At 42.5% G+C, this 19,792-nt stretch overlaps 1 protein-coding gene and 1 pseudogene across 1 annotated transcript in view; one reads left to right on the forward strand and one right to left on the reverse strand.

The window, feature by feature from the left end:
• The window catches only part of LOC120991124 (zinc finger protein 585A-like), a 2,129,672-nt gene that overhangs the window by 1,948,228 nt on the left and 161,652 nt on the right, over nucleotides 1-19,792 (reverse strand). The gene's annotated exons all lie outside the window — the stretch shown is intronic.
• LOC120991893 overlaps nucleotides 1-19,792 on the forward strand; it is a 92,091-nt pseudogene that overhangs the window by 66,264 nt on the left and 6,035 nt on the right.

Raw genomic sequence — 19,792 nt, forward strand, 5'->3', positions numbered from 1 at the left:
AGAGACACCATGGCAGTATGCAGTGGAGATGGAGGCAGGAAGTCCCTCCGAGTCACTTGCACAAATGGCCCGATGCATGCTCACTTGCTTGCGTAGTGACAGCTGAATTGTCACCATTCGGCAGAGGGATGACTTCTAGCTCTCCAGCTTGTTGCACCCTCGCTACCGGTCCAAAATGGGGGTCTTTTTGTAAACTGAACTACTATAGAAACATCCTATGTAGTCAGTTGACTGCTGCCTATCTGCGCCATCGTCCATCCTCTCGCAGATCTGACCGGGGGGGGGGCCCTCTGCGATCACGTTCCATTGCCATGGCTGCTGGTGTGGGGTGGGGTGGGGTGGCAGGAGCAGTACCATCTCCATCAGCAGCAGCCTGAGTCTAGAGTCGCTAATGAGCAGCTTTCTTCACCCGCATAGTGAAGAAACTACTCACCAGCAGCTAGAAATAGAGCAGAACCTGAACCAGCAGGTGGTGGCATACTTGGTGTGCACCCTGCCAGCCGTAATTGAAGATCTTCTGGACTACTGGGCAGCCAACCTGGATTTGTGGCTTCAACTGGTGCGTAGTGTGGCTTCAGAGCGGGTGTTTAGTGCAGTGGGGTCATAGTTACCCCAAGAAGAACTCACCTGTGGAAAGACTGACCTTTGTCAAGATGAATCAGGTGTGGATCAGCCAGGATTTCCACCCACCAATGCCTGATGCATCAGACTAAATCATTGATGTTGCCACACCAACACTTTGACAAAAGAGACCGGTTTCTTCTGGCTACCTGCCTCAGCTACTATTCTGATGCTGCCACCCGCCTGATGCTAAACATCTGATACCAAGTGCTCCTTCTTAACCCACCATCCTGAGCTGGTACTGGTATTGCCACCCACTTCTCCACTCTGTAACCGGGTCACTCTGTGGTCTCCTGATGCTGCTGCTACCTCCACACTATGTCACCTTGCCACTCTGTGGTCTGCTCATGCTGCTGCCACCTCCATACTATAATGCGTAAAATCCGGCACACAGAATATTTGTTTACAATTTAGGTTATTTATTGATGCAATATCATACAAAATTCAAGATCCAGTTACATTGTAAGCCCACTTAGACAACCACTCTTGATAATGATTTTGACCGGATGATTTGACCTTCCTCAGCGGTCTTATTATCTGTCATATAATAACATAGGCCCCATTAATGATGTAACCAGATAGACATGTTTAAAAAGATCCCAAAGAAAAATTCTAGAAGAATTATTAAAGCACAACATATAATAATGGAAATAGTCATGTATACTAAAAATGAAGATATGAGGGAAGCGTATAGTCCCTATTAGATAGAGATAGGAAGATAGTCCAATGCAGATGGACTGTATGTGGAAATGGCCACAGGAAAATTGCAGAACATGAAAAAAAAAAACACAATTGGATGAGGAAGCTGGAGAAGAGTAATCTGTAAATAATGTTATAATCATTATTCGAAAGTATTTTACCTTATTTTAGTGGTGGGGAGGCAGTAGGCTGGATCACAGGACGCTAGCCTGCGATCACAGCCATTTATATCTAATACAGGCTGTTCGGAGCGCCGATCATGTCCCACTGCAGCGTCACGTGACCCCGGAGTAGAGTTTTGCGTTCCAGGGGTAATTAGACGCATATTAAGGAAGAAGATAACGGGAAATACAGCGAAAATAACAATAATAAACGTGGAAGGTGTTGATTGATGAATGAAATGTAGATCAATGGTATTGGTGTGATGGAAGGCTTATTTTGAATGAAGTGGAGAATCGGGATGAAATGTGTGAGTGTGTGGAGATATACTCATGTGGTGGAATGGTCAAAATGTACATCTGAGATAATAATACCAATGACTACAGCCATAGATACTATAGGAAAAATAGTCAGCGGTTAGTAAGAATTAAAAAGACAATATACTGTATCAATATACACTCACCTAAAGAATTATTAGGAACACCTGTTCTATTTCTCATTAATGCAATTATCTAGTCAACCAATCACATGGCAGTTGCTTCAATGCATTTAGGGGTGTGCTCCTAGTCAAGACAATCTCCTGAACTCCAAATTGAATGTCAGAATGGGAAAGAAAGGTGATTTAAGCAATTTTGAGCGTGGCATGGTTGTTGGTGCCAGACAGGCCGGTCTGAGTATTTCACAATCTGCTCAGTTACTGGGATTTTCACGCACAACCATTTCTAGGGTTTACAAAGAATGGTGTGAAAAGGGAAAAACATCCAGTATGCGGCAGTCCTGTGGGCAAAAATGCCTTGTGGATGCTAGAGGTCAGAGGAGAATGGGCCGACTGATTCAAGCTGATAGAAGAGCAACGTTGACTGAAATAACTACTCGTTACAACCGAGGTATGCAGCAAAGCATTTGCAGACACGACAGTAGAAATTGAAAGGGCAACTGGAGTCATTGAGAAACCCCTCTCTGTCCACGACTATAACCTTCACATGGGAGGGGTGGACTTCAATGACCATATGTTGGCTCCCTATTTAGTGTCCCGCCGCACCAGATGCTGGTATAAGAAGGTGTCTGTCTATTTAATTCAATTGGCTGTCTATAATAGTTTTGTTCTCTACAGTAAGGCTGGGAGAACGGGATCCTTCCTAAAATTCCAGGAAGAGATCATTTCGGAACTCCTGTATCCAGGAGGGTCCGTGCCCCAAGTCCCTGATGTAGTGAGCCGGCTACATGCCAGACACTTCCCGAGTGTCTATCCTGGTACCCCAACTCACTGTTCCCCAAGAAAAAGATGTTGTGTCTGTAGCAGGGCTGGAATAAGGCGTGACACCACAGTTTTTTGTCCTGACCAGCCTGCCCTATGCATAGGGGAGTGTTTCCGCAAGTTCCACACACAGGTACACTATTAGTGTAGGGATTGCGTGACACAGGATAGGCACACAGGGGTCTTAGGGCCCTTTCACACAGAGCTGCCACAAACCTCTCCTTTCACTTGGGACAAAGTGCATAATGTACTTCGCCTCATCTCTGGGCGATTTACGCTTTGCACATTGTCCCATGGGGAAGGAGAGGTTTATCCTCTAAAGGTAAAAAAAAATAAAAAATCACAGGTATGCAAAAAAGTTAATGTTCTGTTTCAAATGTTCAATAAAGTTTATAAAAGTTAATGTTCTGTTTCAAATGTTATATAAAGTTAATGTTAATAAATTTATTGCGTTGCTGCCTGGTTTTTTTTACCTTCTAGGTGGACTAAGCGATCAACCAGCTGCAGCACTGATGTGCATTCTGACAGAAGCATTGCGCTGCTGTGAGATTACACAAAAGTCGGTGTATGCGACACTGCAAGACGAGATTTCTCCTCTGCAGTAAAAAAGATACGTTTGCCGAGGCTTATGAGCTGAGGAGGCGGTGTTCATATGCTTTGGCAAACACTTTGTATAAAAAAATAAAATAAAATTCTGGCAATGATTTATTCATCCACATCGATTGATGTGAATGGAGAAATCGGGTTTGCCAGGGCATACGAGCTAAGTGGGTTTGGATGTTGGGCGGAGCTCCTATGTCCTGGCAGACGCCTTTCCCCTCTTTTTTTTTTTTTGCACATTTTTTGGCAGAGATTTTTTCATCCACATTGATCGATGCGAATGAAGAAATCTGTGCCATTCATTTTTTCTTTCAGCCCAGAGGCTGAACGGAAAAAAAAATCTCATTACCCGTATGCTCAATATAAGGAGAATAGCAGAAACTCCTAATGCTGGCCATACATGTAATGATTGCGGAGACCCTCAAATGCCAGGGCAGTACAAACACCCCACAAATGACCCCATTTTGGAAAGAAGACACCCCAAGGTATTCGCTGAGGGGCATATTGAGTCCATTAAAGATTGAACTGTTTGTCCCAAGTTAGCCGAAAGGGAGAAAAAACAAAAATCTATTTCTGCTAACTTGTGCCAAAAAAAATAAATCTATGAACTCGCCATGCCCCTCACGGAATACCTTGGGGTGTCTTCTTTCCAAAATGGGGTCACATGTGGGGTATTTATACTGCCCTGGCATTTTAGGGGCCTAAAGCGTGAGAAGAAGTCTGGAATCCAAATGTCTAAAAATGCCCTCCTAAAAGGTACTCATTGGAATTTGGACCCCTTTGCGCACCTAGGCTGCAAAAAAGTGTCAAACATGTGGTATCGCCATACTCAGCATAAGTAGGGCAATGTGTTTTGGGGTGTCTTTTCACACATACCCATCCTGTGTGTGAGAAATATCTCTGTAAATCACAACTTTTTTTATTTGTTTATACAAAGTTGTCAATTTACAGAGATATTTCTCTCACCCAGCATGGGTATATGTAAAAATACACCCCAAAACACATTGCCCTACTTCTCCTGAGTACGGCGATACCACATGTGTGACACTTTTTTGCAGCCTAGGTGGACAAAGGGGCCCAAATTCCAATGAGTACCTTTAGGATTTCACAGGGCATTTTTTAAGCATTTGGATTCCAAACTACTTCTCACGCTTTAGGGCCCCTAAAATGCCAGGGCAGTATAAATACCCCAAAAGTGACCCCATTTTGGAAAGAAGACACCCCAAGGCATTCCGAGAGGGGCATGGCGAGTTCATAGAAGATATTTTTTTTTTGGCCTCTCACAAAGAGATTTTAGGATGCTTTTAAATATATCCCATTTTGTGGCTGTATTTTTATTTTTGAGGACTTTGTCCCAGTTAGTTAGGCCTATGGCTAAATTTAGCTTTTTTGAAGTTTGGTATTTTTGTTCCTCCCTGTAGAAACGCTCTTTTGAATGATAATTGGAAGGTTATTACTTTATGGTCACTATTTCCCAGGTGACCCCCAACCTGCACATCTGTTGTTCTGTCAGGCCTATTGGTTAATACTAAGTCCAGTATGGCCGACCCTCTAGTTGGGTCCTGAACCAGTTGGGAGAGGTAATTGTCTTTGGTTGTTGCCAATAACCTGTTTCCTTTATGAGATATACAAGTTTCAGTTTCCCAGTCTATATCTGGGTAGTTGAAGTCCTCCATTATAACCACCTCATTATGATTTGCCGCTTTGTCTATCTCGTTTAGTAGTAGATTTTCTGTGGACTCTGGTATATTAGGTGGTTTATAGTAAACTCCTATTAGTAATTTATTATTATTTTGGGGAAAAAATCACACATTCTAATTTTTATCTTCACAGAGAATCCAAATAAGAATTCTGAGGAAAACTTCATGTTATCATTAAATTATAATGTAGAAGATGAAGCTATCATGCTGCGCTCTACAGGAGAAAACCTCATTACCCTTAATGTACATCCAGGATTTCATAGTACAGATCTGTCATATTATCCCTCTAATCATGAGAAACCTTTTCCTGACCAATCACAGATTGTTACCTCAAGTATAGGTCAGAAAGGGGGTAAAAGGCTTCATTGTGGTAAAGAGTTCACAAAAAGCTCAGGTCTTTCTACACACAGAGGAATTCATGCAGGAGAGAAGTCATATTCATGTTCAGAATGTGGAAAATGTTTTATGCAAAAATCAAAGCTTGTTACACATAAGAGAATTCACAAAGGAGAGAAACCATATTCATGTTCAGAATGTGGGAAATGTTTTGCACAAAAATCAGATCTTTTTTCACATGCAAGAATTCACACAGCGGAGAAACCATATTCCTGTTCAGAATGTGGCAAATGTTTTACAGATAAATCAACTCTTGTTAGACATGAGAGACTTCACACAGGGAGGAAACCATATTCATGCTCTAAATGTGGGAAATGTTTTACAGATAATTCAATACTTGTTACTCATGAGAGAAATCACACATGAGAGAAGCCATATTCATGTTCAGAATGTGGCAAATGTTTTACACAAAAATCAGATCTTGGCAAACACAAGAGAAGTCACACAGGAGAGAAGCCATATTCATGTTCGGAATGTGGCAAATGTTTTACACAGAAATCAAATCTTGTTAACCATGAGAGAAATCACACAGGAGAGAAGCCATATTCATGTTCAGAATGTGGCAAATGTTTTACACAGAAAGCACATCTTGTTAACCATGAGAGAAGTCACACAAGAGAGAAGCCATATTCATGTTCAGAATGTGGCAAATGTTTTACACAGAAAGCACATCTTGTTGAACATAAGAGAATTCACACAGGGGAGAAGCCATTTTCATGTTCAGAATGTGGCAAATGTTTTACACAGAAAGCACATCTTGTTGAACATAAGAGAATTCACACAGGGGAGAAGCCATTTTCATGTTCAGAATGTGGCAAATGTTTTAAACAGAAAGCATATCTTGTTATACATGAGAGAATTCACACAGGGGAGAAACCATATTCATGTTCAGAATGTGGGACTGGAGATGTGGCGCCTCCGTCTGTGGGGGCTGAACTGGAGGAGGAGAACATTGGAGCACAAACAATGTGTAGCGATATGGGTGGTTTTTCTACACAGGTGACAGGAGAGGAGGAGCAGGCGCAGCCAGAGGAGCTACAAGGCGATGAGGAAGACGAGGCAAAGGACCCAGAGACACCATGGCAGTATGCAGTGGAGATGGAGGCAGGAAGTCCCTCCGAGTCACTTGCACAAATGGCCCGATGCATGCTCACTTGCTTGCGTAGTGACAGCTGAATTGTCACCATTCGGCAGAGGGATGACTTCTAGCTCTCCAGCTTGTTGCACCCTCGCTACCGGTCCAAAATGGGGGTCTTTTTGTAAACTGAACTACTATAGAAACATCCTATGTAGTCAGTTGACTGCTGCCTATCTGCGCCATCGTCCATCCTCTCGCAGATCTGACCGGGGGGGGGCCCTCTGCGATCACGTTCCATTGCCATGGCTGCTGGTGTGGGGTGGGGTGGGGTGGCAGGAGCAGTACCATCTCCATCAGCAGCAGCCTGAGTCTAGAGTCGCTAATGAGCAGCTTTCTTCACCCGCATAGTGAAGAAACTACTCACCAGCAGCTAGAAATAGAGCAGAACCTGAACCAGCAGGTGGTGGCATACTTGGTGTGCACCCTGCCAGCCGTAATTGAAGATCTTCTGGACTACTGGGCAGCCAACCTGGATTTGTGGCTTCAACTGGTGCGTAGTGTGGCTTCAGAGCGGGTGTTTAGTGCAGTGGGGTCATAGTTACCCCAAGAAGAACTCACCTGTGGAAAGACTGACCTTTGTCAAGATGAATCAGGTGTGGATCAGCCAGGATTTCCACCCACCAATGCCTGATGCATCAGACTAAATCATTGATGTTGCCACACCAACACTTTGACAAAAGAGACCGGTTTCTTCTGGCTACCTGCCTCAGCTACTATTCTGATGCTGCCACCCGCCTGATGCTAAACATCTGATACCAAGTGCTCCTTCTTAACCCACCATCCTGAGCTGGTACTGGTATTGCCACCCACTTCTCCACTCTGTAACCGGGTCCCTCTGTGGTCTCCTGATGCTGCTGCTACCTCCACACTATGTCACCTTGCCACTCTGTGGTCTGCTCATGCTGCTGCCACCTCCATACTATAATGCGTAAAATCCGGCACACAGAATATTTGTTTACAATTTAGGTTATTTATTGATGCAATATCATACAAAATTCAAGATCCAGTTACATTGTAAGCCCACTTAGACAACCACTCTTGATAATGATTTTGACCGGATGATTTGACCTTCCTCAGCGGTCTTATTATCTGTCATATAATAACATAGGCCCCATTAATGATGTAACCAGATAGACATGTTTAAAAAGATCCCAAAGAAAAATTCTAGAAGAATTATTAAAGCACAACATATAATAATGGAAATAGTCATGTATACTAAAAATGAAGATATGAGGGAAGCGTATAGTCCCTATTAGATAGAGATAGGAAGATAGTCCAATGCAGATGGACTGTATGTGGAAATGGCCACAGGAAAATTGCAGAACATGAAAAAAAAAAACACAATTGGATGAGGAAGCTGGAGAAGAGTAATCTGTAAATAATGTTATAATCATTATTCGAAAGTATTTTACCTTATTTTAGTGGTGGGGAGGCAGTAGGCTGGATCACAGGACGCTAGCCTGCGATCACAGCCATTTATATCTAATACAGGCTGTTCGGAGCGCCGATCATGTCCCACTGCAGCGTCACGTGACCCCGGAAGTAGAGTTTTGCGTTCCAGGGGTAATTAGACGCATATTAAGGAAGAAGATAACGGGAAATACAGCGAAAATAACAATAATAAACGTGGAAGGTGTTGATTGATGAATGAAATGTAGATCAATGGTATTGGTGTGATGGAAGGCTTATTTTGAATGAAGTGGAGAATCGGGATGAAATGTGTGAGTGTGTGGAGATATACTCATGTGGTGGAATGGTCAAAATGTACATCTGAGATAATAATACCAATGACTACAGCCATAGATACTATAGGAAAAATAGTCAGCGGTTAGTAAGAATTAAAAAGACAATATACTGTATCAATATACACTCACCTAAAGAATTATTAGGAACACCTGTTCTATTTCTCATTAATGCAATTATCTAGTCAACCAATCACATGGCAGTTGCTTCAATGCATTTAGGGGTGTGCTCCTAGTCAAGACAATCTCCTGAACTCCAAATTGAATGTCAGAATGGGAAAGAAAGGTGATTTAAGCAATTTTGAGCGTGGCATGGTTGTTGGTGCCAGACAGGCCGGTCTGAGTATTTCACAATCTGCTCAGTTACTGGGATTTTCACGCACAACCATTTCTAGGGTTTACAAAGAATGGTGTGAAAAGGGAAAAACATCCAGTATGCGGCAGTCCTGTGGGCAAAAATGCCTTGTGGATGCTAGAGGTCAGAGGAGAATGGGCCGACTGATTCAAGCTGATAGAAGAGCAACGTTGACTGAAATAACTACTCGTTACAACCGAGGTATGCAGCAAAGCATTTGCAGACACGACAGTAGAAATTGAAAGGGCAACTGGAGTCATTGAGAAACCCCTCTCTGTCCACGACTATAACCTTCACATGGGAGGGGTGGACTTCAATGACCATATGTTGGCTCCCTATTTAGTGTCCCGCCGCACCAGATGCTGGTATAAGAAGGTGTCTGTCTATTTAATTCAATTGGCTGTCTATAATAGTTTTGTTCTCTACAGTAAGGCTGGGAGAACGGGATCCTTCCTAAAATTCCAGGAAGAGATCATTTCGGAACTCCTGTATCCAGGAGGGTCCGTGCCCCAAGTCCCTGATGTAGTGAGCCGGCTACATGCCAGACACTTCCCGAGTGTCTATCCTGGTACCCCAACTCACTGTTCCCCAAGAAAAAGATGTTGTGTCTGTAGCAGGGCTGGAATAAGGCGTGACACCACAGTTTTTTGTCCTGACCAGCCTGCCCTATGCATAGGGGAGTGTTTCCGCAAGTTCCACACACAGGTACACTATTAGTGTAGGGATTGCGTGACACAGGATAGGCACACAGGGGTCTTAGGGCCCTTTCACACAGAGCTGCCACAAACCTCTCCTTTCACTTGGGACAAAGTGCATAATGTACTTCGCCTCATCTCTGGGCGATTTGCGCTTTGCACATTGTCCCATGGGGAAGGAGAGGTTTATCCTCTAAAGGTAAAAAAAAATAAAAAATCACAGGTATGCAAAAAAGTTAATGTTCTGTTTCAAATGTTCAATAAAGTTTATAAAAGTTAATGTTCTGTTTCAAATGTTATATAAAGTTAATGTTAATAAATTTATTGCGTTGCTGCCTGGTTTTTTTTACCTTCTAGGTGGACTAAGCGATCAACCAGCTGCAGCACTGATGTGCATTCTGACAGAAGCATTGCGCTGCTGTGAGATTACACAAAAGTCGGTGTATGCGACACTGCAAGACGAGATTTCTCCTCTGCAGTAAAAAAGATACGTTTGCCGAGGCTTATGAGCTGAGGAGGCGGTGTTCATATGCTTTGGCAAACACTTTGTATAAAAAAATAAAATAAAATTCTGGCAATGATTTATTCATCCACATCGATTGATGTGAATGGAGAAATCGGGTTTGCCAGGGCATACGAGCTAAGTGGGTTTGGATGTTGGGCGGAGCTCCTATGTCCTGGCAGACGCCTTTCCCCTCTTTTTTTTTTTTTGCACATTTTTTGGCAGAGATTTTTTCATCCACATTGATCGATGCGAATGAAGAAATCTGTGCCATTCATTTTTTCTTTCAGCCCAGAGGCTGAACGGAAAAAAAAATCTCATTACCCGTATGCTCAATATAAGGAGAATAGCAGAAACTCCTAATGCTGGCCATACATGTAATGATTGCGGAGACCCTCAAATGCCAGGGCAGTACAAACACCCCACAAATGACCCCATTTTGGAAAGAAGACACCCCAAGGTATTCGCTGAGGGGCATATTGAGTCCATGAAAGATTGAACTGTTTGTCCCAAGTTAGCCGAAAGGGAGAAAAAACAAAAATCTATTTCTGCTAACTTGTGCCAAAAAAAATAAATCTATGAACTCGCCATGCCCCTCACGGAATACCTTGGGGTGTCTTCTTTCCAAAATGGGGTCACATGTGGGGTATTTATACTGCCCTGGCATTTTAGGGGCCTAAAGCGTGAGAAGAAGTCTGGAATCCAAATGTCTAAAAATGCCCTCCTAAAAGGTACTCATTGGAATTTGGACCCCTTTGCGCACCTAGGCTGCAAAAAAGTGTCAAACATGTGGTATCGCCATACTCAGCATAAGTAGGGCAATGTGTTTTGGGGTGTCTTTTCACACATACCCATCCTGTGTGTGAGAAATATCTCTGTAAATCACAACTTTTTTTATTTGTTTATACAAAGTTGTCAATTTACAGAGATATTTCTCTCACCCAGCATGGGTATATGTAAAAATACACCCCAAAACACATTGCCCTACTTCTCCTGAGTACGGCGATACCACATGTGTGACACTTTTTTGCAGCCTAGGTGGACAAAGGGGCCCAAATTCCAATGAGTACCTTTAGGATTTCACAGGGCATTTTTTAAGCATTTGGATTCCAAACTACTTCTCACGCTTTAGGGCCCCTAAAATGCCAGGGCAGTATAAATACCCCAAAAGTGACCCCATTTTGGAAAGAAGACACCCCAAGGCATTCCGAGAGGGGCATGGCGAGTTCATAGAAGATATTTTTTTTTTGGCCTCTCACAAAGAGATTTTAGGATGCTTTTAAATATATCCCATTTTGTGGCTGTATTTTTATTTTTGAGGACTTTGTCCCAGTTAGTTAGGCCTATGGCTAAATTTAGCTTTTTTGAAGTTTGGTATTTTTGTTCCTCCCTGTAGAAACGCTCTTTTGAATGATAATTGGAAGGTTATTACTTTATGGTCACTATTTCCCAGGTGACCCCCAACCTGCACATCTGTTGTTCTGTCAGGCCTATTGGTTAATACTAAGTCCAGTATGGCCGACCCTCTAGTTGGGTCCTGAACCAGTTGGGAGAGGTAATTGTCTTTGGTTGTTGCCAATAACCTGTTTCCTTTATGAGATATACAAGTTTCAGTTTCCCAGTCTATATCTGGGTAGTTGAAGTCCTCCATTATAACCACCTCATTATGATTTGCCGCTTTGTCTATCTCGTTTAGTAGTAGATTTTCTGTGGACTCTGGTATATTAGGTGGTTTATAGTAAACTCCTATTAGTAATTTATTATTATTTTGGGGAAAAAATCACACATTCTAATTTTTATCTTCACAGAGAATCCAAATAAGAATTCTGAGGAAAACTTCATGTTATCATTAAATTATAATGTAGAAGATGAAGCTATCATGCTGCGCTCTACAGGAGAAAACCTCATTACCCTTAATGTACATCCAGGATTTCATAGTACAGATCTGTCATATTATCCCTCTAATCATGAGAAACCTTTTCCTGACCAATCACAGATTGTTACCTCAAGTATAGGTCAGAAAGGGGGTAAAAGGCTTCATTGTGGTAAAGAGTTCACAAAAAGCTCAGGTCTTTCTACACACAGAGGAATTCATGCAGGAGAGAAGTCATATTCATGTTCAGAATGTGGAAAATGTTTTATGCAAAAATCAAAGCTTGTTACACATAAGAGAATTCACAAAGGAGAGAAACCATATTCATGTTCAGAATGTGGGAAATGTTTTGCACAAAAATCAGATCTTTTTTCACATGCAAGAATTCACACAGCGGAGAAACCATATTCCTGTTCAGAATGTGGCAAATGTTTTACAGATAAATCAACTCTTGTTAGACATGAGAGACTTCACACAGGGAGGAAACCATATTCATGCTCTAAATGTGGGAAATGTTTTACAGATAATTCAATACTTGTTACTCATGAGAGAAATCACACATGAGAGAAGCCATATTCATGTTCAGAATGTGGCAAATGTTTTACACAAAAATCAGATCTTGGCAAACACAAGAGAAGTCACACAGGAGAGAAGCCATATTCATGTTCGGAATGTGGCAAATGTTTTACACAGAAATCAAATCTTGTTAACCATGAGAGAAATCACACAGGAGAGAAGCCATATTCATGTTCAGAATGTGGCAAATGTTTTACACAGAAAGCACATCTTGTTAACCATGAGAGAAGTCACACAAGAGAGAAGCCATATTCATGTTCAGAATGTGGCAAATGTTTTACACAGAAAGCACATCTTGTTGAACATAAGAGAATTCACACAGGGGAGAAGCCATTTTCATGTTCAGAATGTGGCAAATGTTTTACACAGAAAGCACATCTTGTTGAACATAAGAGAATTCACACAGGGGAGAAGCCATTTTCATGTTCAGAATGTGGCAAATGTTTTAAACAGAAAGCATATCTTGTTATACATGAGAGAATTCACACAGGGGAGAAACCATATTCATGTTCAGAATGTGGGACTGGAGATGTGGCGCCTCCGTCTGTGGGGGCTGAACTGGAGGAGGAGAACATTGGAGCACAAACAATGTGTAGCGATATGGGTGGTTTTTCTACACAGGTGACAGGAGAGGAGGAGCAGGCGCAGCCAGAGGAGCTACAAGGCGATGAGGAAGACGAGGCAAAGGACCCAGAGACACCATGGCAGTATGCAGTGGAGATGGAGGCAGGAAGTCCCTCCGAGTCACTTGCACAAATGGCCCGATGCATGCTCACTTGCTTGCGTAGTGACAGCTGAATTGTCACCATTCGGCAGAGGGATGACTTCTAGCTCTCCAGCTTGTTGCACCCTCGCTACCGGTCCAAAATGGGGGTCTTTTTGTAAACTGAACTACTATAGAAACATCCTATGTAGTCAGTTGACTGCTGCCTATCTGCGCCATCGTCCATCCTCTCGCAGATCTGACCGGGGGGGGGCCCTCTGCGATCACGTTCCATTGCCATGGCTGCTGGTGTGGGGTGGGGTGGGGTGGCAGGAGCAGTACCATCTCCATCAGCAGCAGCCTGAGTCTAGAGTCGCTAATGAGCAGCTTTCTTCACCCGCATAGTGAAGAAACTACTCACCAGCAGCTAGAAATAGAGCAGAACCTGAACCAGCAGGTGGTGGCATACTTGGTGTGCACCCTGCCAGCCGTAATTGAAGATCTTCTGGACTACTGGGCAGCCAACCTGGATTTGTGGCTTCAACTGGTGCGTAGTGTGGCTTCAGAGCGGGTGTTTAGTGCAGTGGGGTCATAGTTACCCCAAGAAGAACTCACCTGTGGAAAGACTGACCTTTGTCAAGATGAATCAGGTGTGGATCAGCCAGGATTTCCACCCACCAATGCCTGATGCATCAGACTAAATCATTGATGTTGCCACACCAACACTTTGACAAAAGAGACCGGTTTCTTCTGGCTACCTGCCTCAGCTACTATTCTGATGCTGCCACCCGCCTGATGCTAAACATCTGATACCAAGTGCTCCTTCTTAACCCACCATCCTGAGCTGGTACTGGTATTGCCACCCACTTCTCCACTCTGTAACCGGGTCCCTCTGTGGTCTCCTGATGCTGCTGCTACCTCCACACTATGTCACCTTGCCACTCTGTGGTCTGCTCATGCTGCTGCCACCTCCATACTATAATGCGTAAAATCCGGCACACAGAATATTTGTTTACAATTTAGGTTATTTATTGATGCAATATCATACAAAATTCAAGATCCAGTTACATTGTAAGCCCACTTAGACAACCACTCTTGATAATGATTTTGACCGGATGATTTGACCTTCCTCAGCGGTCTTATTATCTGTCATATAATAACATAGGCCCCATTAATGATGTAACCAGATAGACATGTTTAAAAAGATCCCAAAGAAAAATTCTAGAAGAATTATTAAAGCACAACATATAATAATGGAAATAGTCATGTATACTAAAAATGAAGATATGAGGGAAGCGTATAGTCCCTAATAGATAGAGATAGGAAGATAGTCCAATGCAGATGGACTGTATGTGGAAATGGCCACAGGAAAATTGCAGAACATGAAAAAAAAAAACACAATTGGATGAGGAAGCTGGAGAAGAGTAATCTGTAAATAATGTTATAATCATTATTCGAAAGTATTTTACCTTATTTTAGTGGTGGGGAGGCAGTAGGCTGGATCACAGGACGCTAGCCTGCGATCACAGCCATTTATATCTAATACAGGCTGTTCGGAGCGCCGATCATGTCCCACTGCAGCGTCACGTGACCCCGGAAGTAGAGTTTTGCGTTCCAGGGGTAATTAGACGCATATTAAGGAAGAAGATAACGGGAAATACAGCGAAAATAACAATAATAAACGTGGAAGGTGTTGATTGATGAATGAAATGTAGATCAATGGTATTGGTGTGATGGAAGGCTTATTTTGAATGAAGTGGAGAATCGGGATGAAATGTGTGAGTGTGTGGAGATATACTCATGTGGTGGAATGGTCAAAATGTACATCTGAGATAATAATACCAATGACTACAGCCATAGATACTATAGGAAAAATAGTCAGCGGTTAGTAAGAATTAAAAAGACAATATACTGTATCAATATACACTCACCTAAAGAATTATTAGGAACACCTGTTCTATTTCTCATTAATGCAATTATCTAGTCAACCAATCACATGGCAGTTGCTTCAATGCATTTAGGGGTGTGCTCCTAGTCAAGACAATCTCCTGAACTCCAAATTGAATGTCAGAATGGGAAAGAAAGGTGATTTAAGCAATTTTGAGCGTGGCATGGTTGTTGGTGCCAGACAGGCCGGTCTGAGTATTTCACAATCTGCTCAGTTACTGGGATTTTCACGCACAACCATTTCTAGGGTTTACAAAGAATGGTGTGAAAAGGGAAAAACATCCAGTATGCGGCAGTCCTGTGGGCAAAAATGCCTTGTGGATGCTAGAGGTCAGAGGAGAATGGGCCGACTGATTCAAGCTGATAGAAGAGCAACGTTGACTGAAATAACTACTCGTTACAACCGAGGTATGCAGCAAAGCATTTGCAGACACGACAGTAGAAATTGAAAGGGCAACTGGAGTCATTGAGAAACCCCTCTCTGTCCACGACTATAACCTTCACATGGGAGGGGTGGACTTCAATGACCATATGTTGGCTCCCTATTTAGTGTCCCGCCGCACCAGATGCTGGTATAAGAAGGTGTCTGTCTATTTAATTCAATTGGCTGTCTATAATAGTTTTGTTCTCTACAGTAAGGCTGGGAGAACGGGATCCTTCCTAAAATTCCAGGAAGAGATCATTTCGGAACTCCTGTATCCAGGAGGGTCCGTGCCCCAAGTCCCTGATGTAGTGAGCCGGCTACATGCCAGACACTTCCCGAGTGTCTATCCTGGTACCCCAACTCACTGTTCCCCAAGAAAAAGATGTTGTGTCTGTAGCAGGGCTGGAATAAGGCGTGACACCACAGTTTTTTGTCCTGACCAGCCTGCCCTATGCATAGGGGAGTGTTTCCGCAAGTTCCACACACAGGTACACTATTAGTGTAGGGATTGCGTGACACAGGATAGGCACACAGGGGTCTTAGGGCCCTTTCACACAGAGCTGCCACAAACCTCTCCTTTCACTTGGGACAAAGTGCATAATGTACTTCGCCTCATCTCTGGGCGATTTGCGCTTTGCACATTGTCCCATGGGGAAGGAGAGGTTTATCCTCTAAAGGTAAAAAAAAATAAAAAATCACAGGTATGCAAAAAAGTTAATGTTCTGTTTCAAATGTTCAATAAAGTTTATAAAAGTTAATGTTCTGTTTCAAATGTTATATAAAGTTAATGTTAATAAATTTATTGCGTTGCTGCCTGGTTTTTTTTACCTTCTAGGTGGACTAAGCGATCAACCAGCTGCAGCACTGATGTGCATTCTGACAGAAGCATTGCGCTGCTGTGAGATTACACAAAAGTCGGTGTATGCGACACTGCAAGACGAGATTTCTCCTCTGCAGTAAAAAAGATACGTTTGCCGAGGCTTATGAGCTGAGGAGGCGGTGTTCATATGCTTTGGCAAACACTTTGTATAAAAAAATAAAATAAAATTCTGGCAATGATTTATTCATCCACATCGATTGATGTGAATGGAGAAATCGGGTTTGCCAGGGCATACGAGCTAAGTGGGTTTGGATGTTGGGCGGAGCTCCTATGTCCTGGCAGACGCCTTTCCCCTCTTTTTTTTTTTTTGCACATTTTTTGGCAGAGATTTTTTCATCCACATTGATCGATGCGAATGAAGAAATCTGTGCCATTCATTTTTTCTTTCAGCCCAGAGGCTGAACGGAAAAAAAAATCTCATTACCCGTATGCTCAATATAAGGAGAATAGCAGAAACTCCTAATGCTGGCCATACATGTAATGATTGCGGAGACCCTCAAATGCCAGGGCAGTACAAACACCCCACAAATGACCCCATTTTGGAAAGAAGACACCCCAAGGTATTCGCTGAGGGGCATATTGAGTCCATGAAAGATTGAACTGTTTGTCCCAAGTTAGCCGAAAGGGAGAAAAAACAAAAATCTATTTCTGCTAACTTGTGCCAAAAAAAATAAATCTATGAACTCGCCATGCCCCTCACGGAATACCTTGGGGTGTCTTCTTTCCAAAATGGGGTCACATGTGGGGTATTTATACTGCCCTGGCATTTTAGGGGCCTAAAGCGTGAGAAGAAGTCTGGAATCCAAATGTCTAAAAATGCCCTCCTAAAAGGTACTCATTGGAATTTGGACCCCTTTGCGCACCTAGGCTGCAAAAAAGTGTCAAACATGTGGTATCGCCATACTCAGCATAAGTAGGGCAATGTGTTTTGGGGTGTCTTTTCACACATACCCATCCTGTGTGTGAGAAATATCTCTGTAAATCACAACTTTTTTTATTTGTTTATACAAAGTTGTCAATTTACAGAGATATTTCTCTCACCCAGCATGGGTATATGTAAAAATACACCCCAAAACACATTGCCCTACTTCTCCTGAGTACGGCGATACCACATGTGTGACACTTTTTTGCAGCCTAGGTGGACAAAGGGGCCCAAATTCCAATGAGTACCTTTAGGATTTCACAGGGCATTTTTTAAGCATTTGGATTCCAAACTACTTCTCACGCTTTAGGGCCCCTAAAATGCCAGGGCAGTATAAATACCCCAAAAGTGACCCCATTTTGGAAAGAAGACACCCCAAGGCATTCCGAGAGGGGCATGGCGAGTTCATAGAAGATATTTTTTTTTTGGCCTCTCACAAAGAGATTTTAGGATGCTTTTAAATATATCCCATTTTGTGGCTGTATTTTTATTTTTGAGGACTTTGTCCCAGTTAGTTAGGCCTATGGCTAAATTTAGCTTTTTTGAAGTTTGGTATTTTTGTTCCTCCCTGTAGAAACGCTCTTTTGAATGATAATTGGAAGGTTATTACTTTATGGTCACTATTTCCCAGGTGACCCCCAACCTGCACATCTGTTGTTCTGTCAGGCCTATTGGTTAATACTAAGTCCAGTATGGCCGACCCTCTAGTTGGGTCCTGAACCAGTTGGGAGAGGTAATTGTCTTTGGTTGTTGCCAATAACCTGTTTCCTTTATGAGATATACAAGTTTCAGTTTCCCAGTCTATATCTGGGTAGTTGAAGTCCTCCATTATAACCACCTCATTATGATTTGCCGCTTTGTCTATCTCGTTTAGTAGTAGATTTTCTGTGGACTCTGGTATATTAGGTGGTTTATAGTAAACTCCTATTAGTAATTTATTATTATTTTGGGGAAAAAATCACACATTCTAATTTTTATCTTCACAGAGAATCCAAATAAGAATTCTGAGGAAAACTTCATGTTATCATTAAATTATAATGTAGAAGATGAAGCTATCATGCTGCGCTCTACAGGAGAAAACCTCATTACCCTTAATGTACATCCAGGATTTCATAGTACAGATCTGTCATATTATCCCTCTAATCATGAGAAACCTTTTCCTGACCAATCACAGATTGTTACCTCAAGTATAGGTCAGAAAGGGGGTAAAAGGCTTCATTGTGGTAAAGAGTTCACAAAAAGCTCAGGTCTTTCTACACACAGAGGAATTCATGCAGGAGAGAAGTCATATTCATGTTCAGAATGTGGAAAATGTTTTATGCAAAAATCAAAGCTTGTTACACATAAGAGAATTCACAAAGGAGAGAAACCATATTCATGTTCAGAATGTGGGAAATGTTTTGCACAAAAATCAGATCTTTTTTCACATGCAAGAATTCACACAGCGGAGAAACCATATTCCTGTTCAGAATGTGGCAAATGTTTTACAGATAAATCAACTCTTGTTAGACATGAGAGACTTCACACAGGGAGGAAACCATATTCATGCTCTAAATGTGGGAAATGTTTTACAGATAATTCAATACTTGTTACTCATGAGAGAAATCACACATGAGAGAAGCCATATTCATGTTCAGAATGTGGCAAATGTTTTACACAAAAATCAGATCTTGGCAAACACAAGAGAAGTCACACAGGAGAGAAGCCATATTCATGTTCGGAATGTGGCAAATGTTTTACACAGAAATCAAATCTTGTTAACCATGAGAGAAATCACACAGGAGAGAAGCCATATTCATGTTCAGAATGTGGCAAATGTTTTACACAGAAAGCACATCTTGTTAACCATGAGAGAAGTCACACAAGAGAGAAGCCATATTCATGTTCAGAATGTGGCAAATGTTTTACACAGAAAGCACATCTTGTTGAACATAAGAGAATTCACACAGGGGAGAAGCCATTTTCATGTTCAGAATGTGGCAAATGTTTTACACAGAAAGCACATCTTGTTGAACATAAGAGAATTCACACAGGGGAGAAGCCATTTTCATGTTCAGAATGTGGCAAATGTTTTAAACAGAAAGCATATCTTGTTATACATGAGAGAATTCACACAGGGGAGAAACCATATTCATGTTCAGAATGTGGGACTGGAGATGTGGCGCCTCCGTCTGTGGGGGCTGAACTGGAGGAGGAGAACATTGGAGCACAAACAATGTGTAGCGATATGGGTGGTTTTTCTACACAGGTGACAGGAGAGGAGGAGCAGGCGCAGCCAGAGGAGCTACAAGGCGATGAGGAAGACGAGGCAAAGGACCCAGAGACACCATGGCAGTATGCAGTGGAGATGGAGGCAGGAAGTCCCTCCGAGTCACTTGCACAAATGGCCCGATGCATGCTCACTTGCTTGCGTAGTGACAGCTGAATTGTCACCATTCGGCAGAGGGATGACTTCTAGCTCTCCAGCTTGTTGCACCCTCGCTACCGGTCCAAAATGGGGGTCTTTTTGTAAACTGAACTACTATAGAAACATCCTATGTAGTCAGTTGACTGCTGCCTATCTGCGCCATCGTCCATCCTCTCGCAGATCTGACCGGGGGGG

This window comes from Bufo bufo, chromosome 2, assembly GCF_905171765.1.
Source record: "Bufo bufo chromosome 2, aBufBuf1.1, whole genome shotgun sequence".
Lineage (NCBI taxonomy): Eukaryota > Metazoa > Chordata > Amphibia > Anura > Bufonidae > Bufo > Bufo bufo.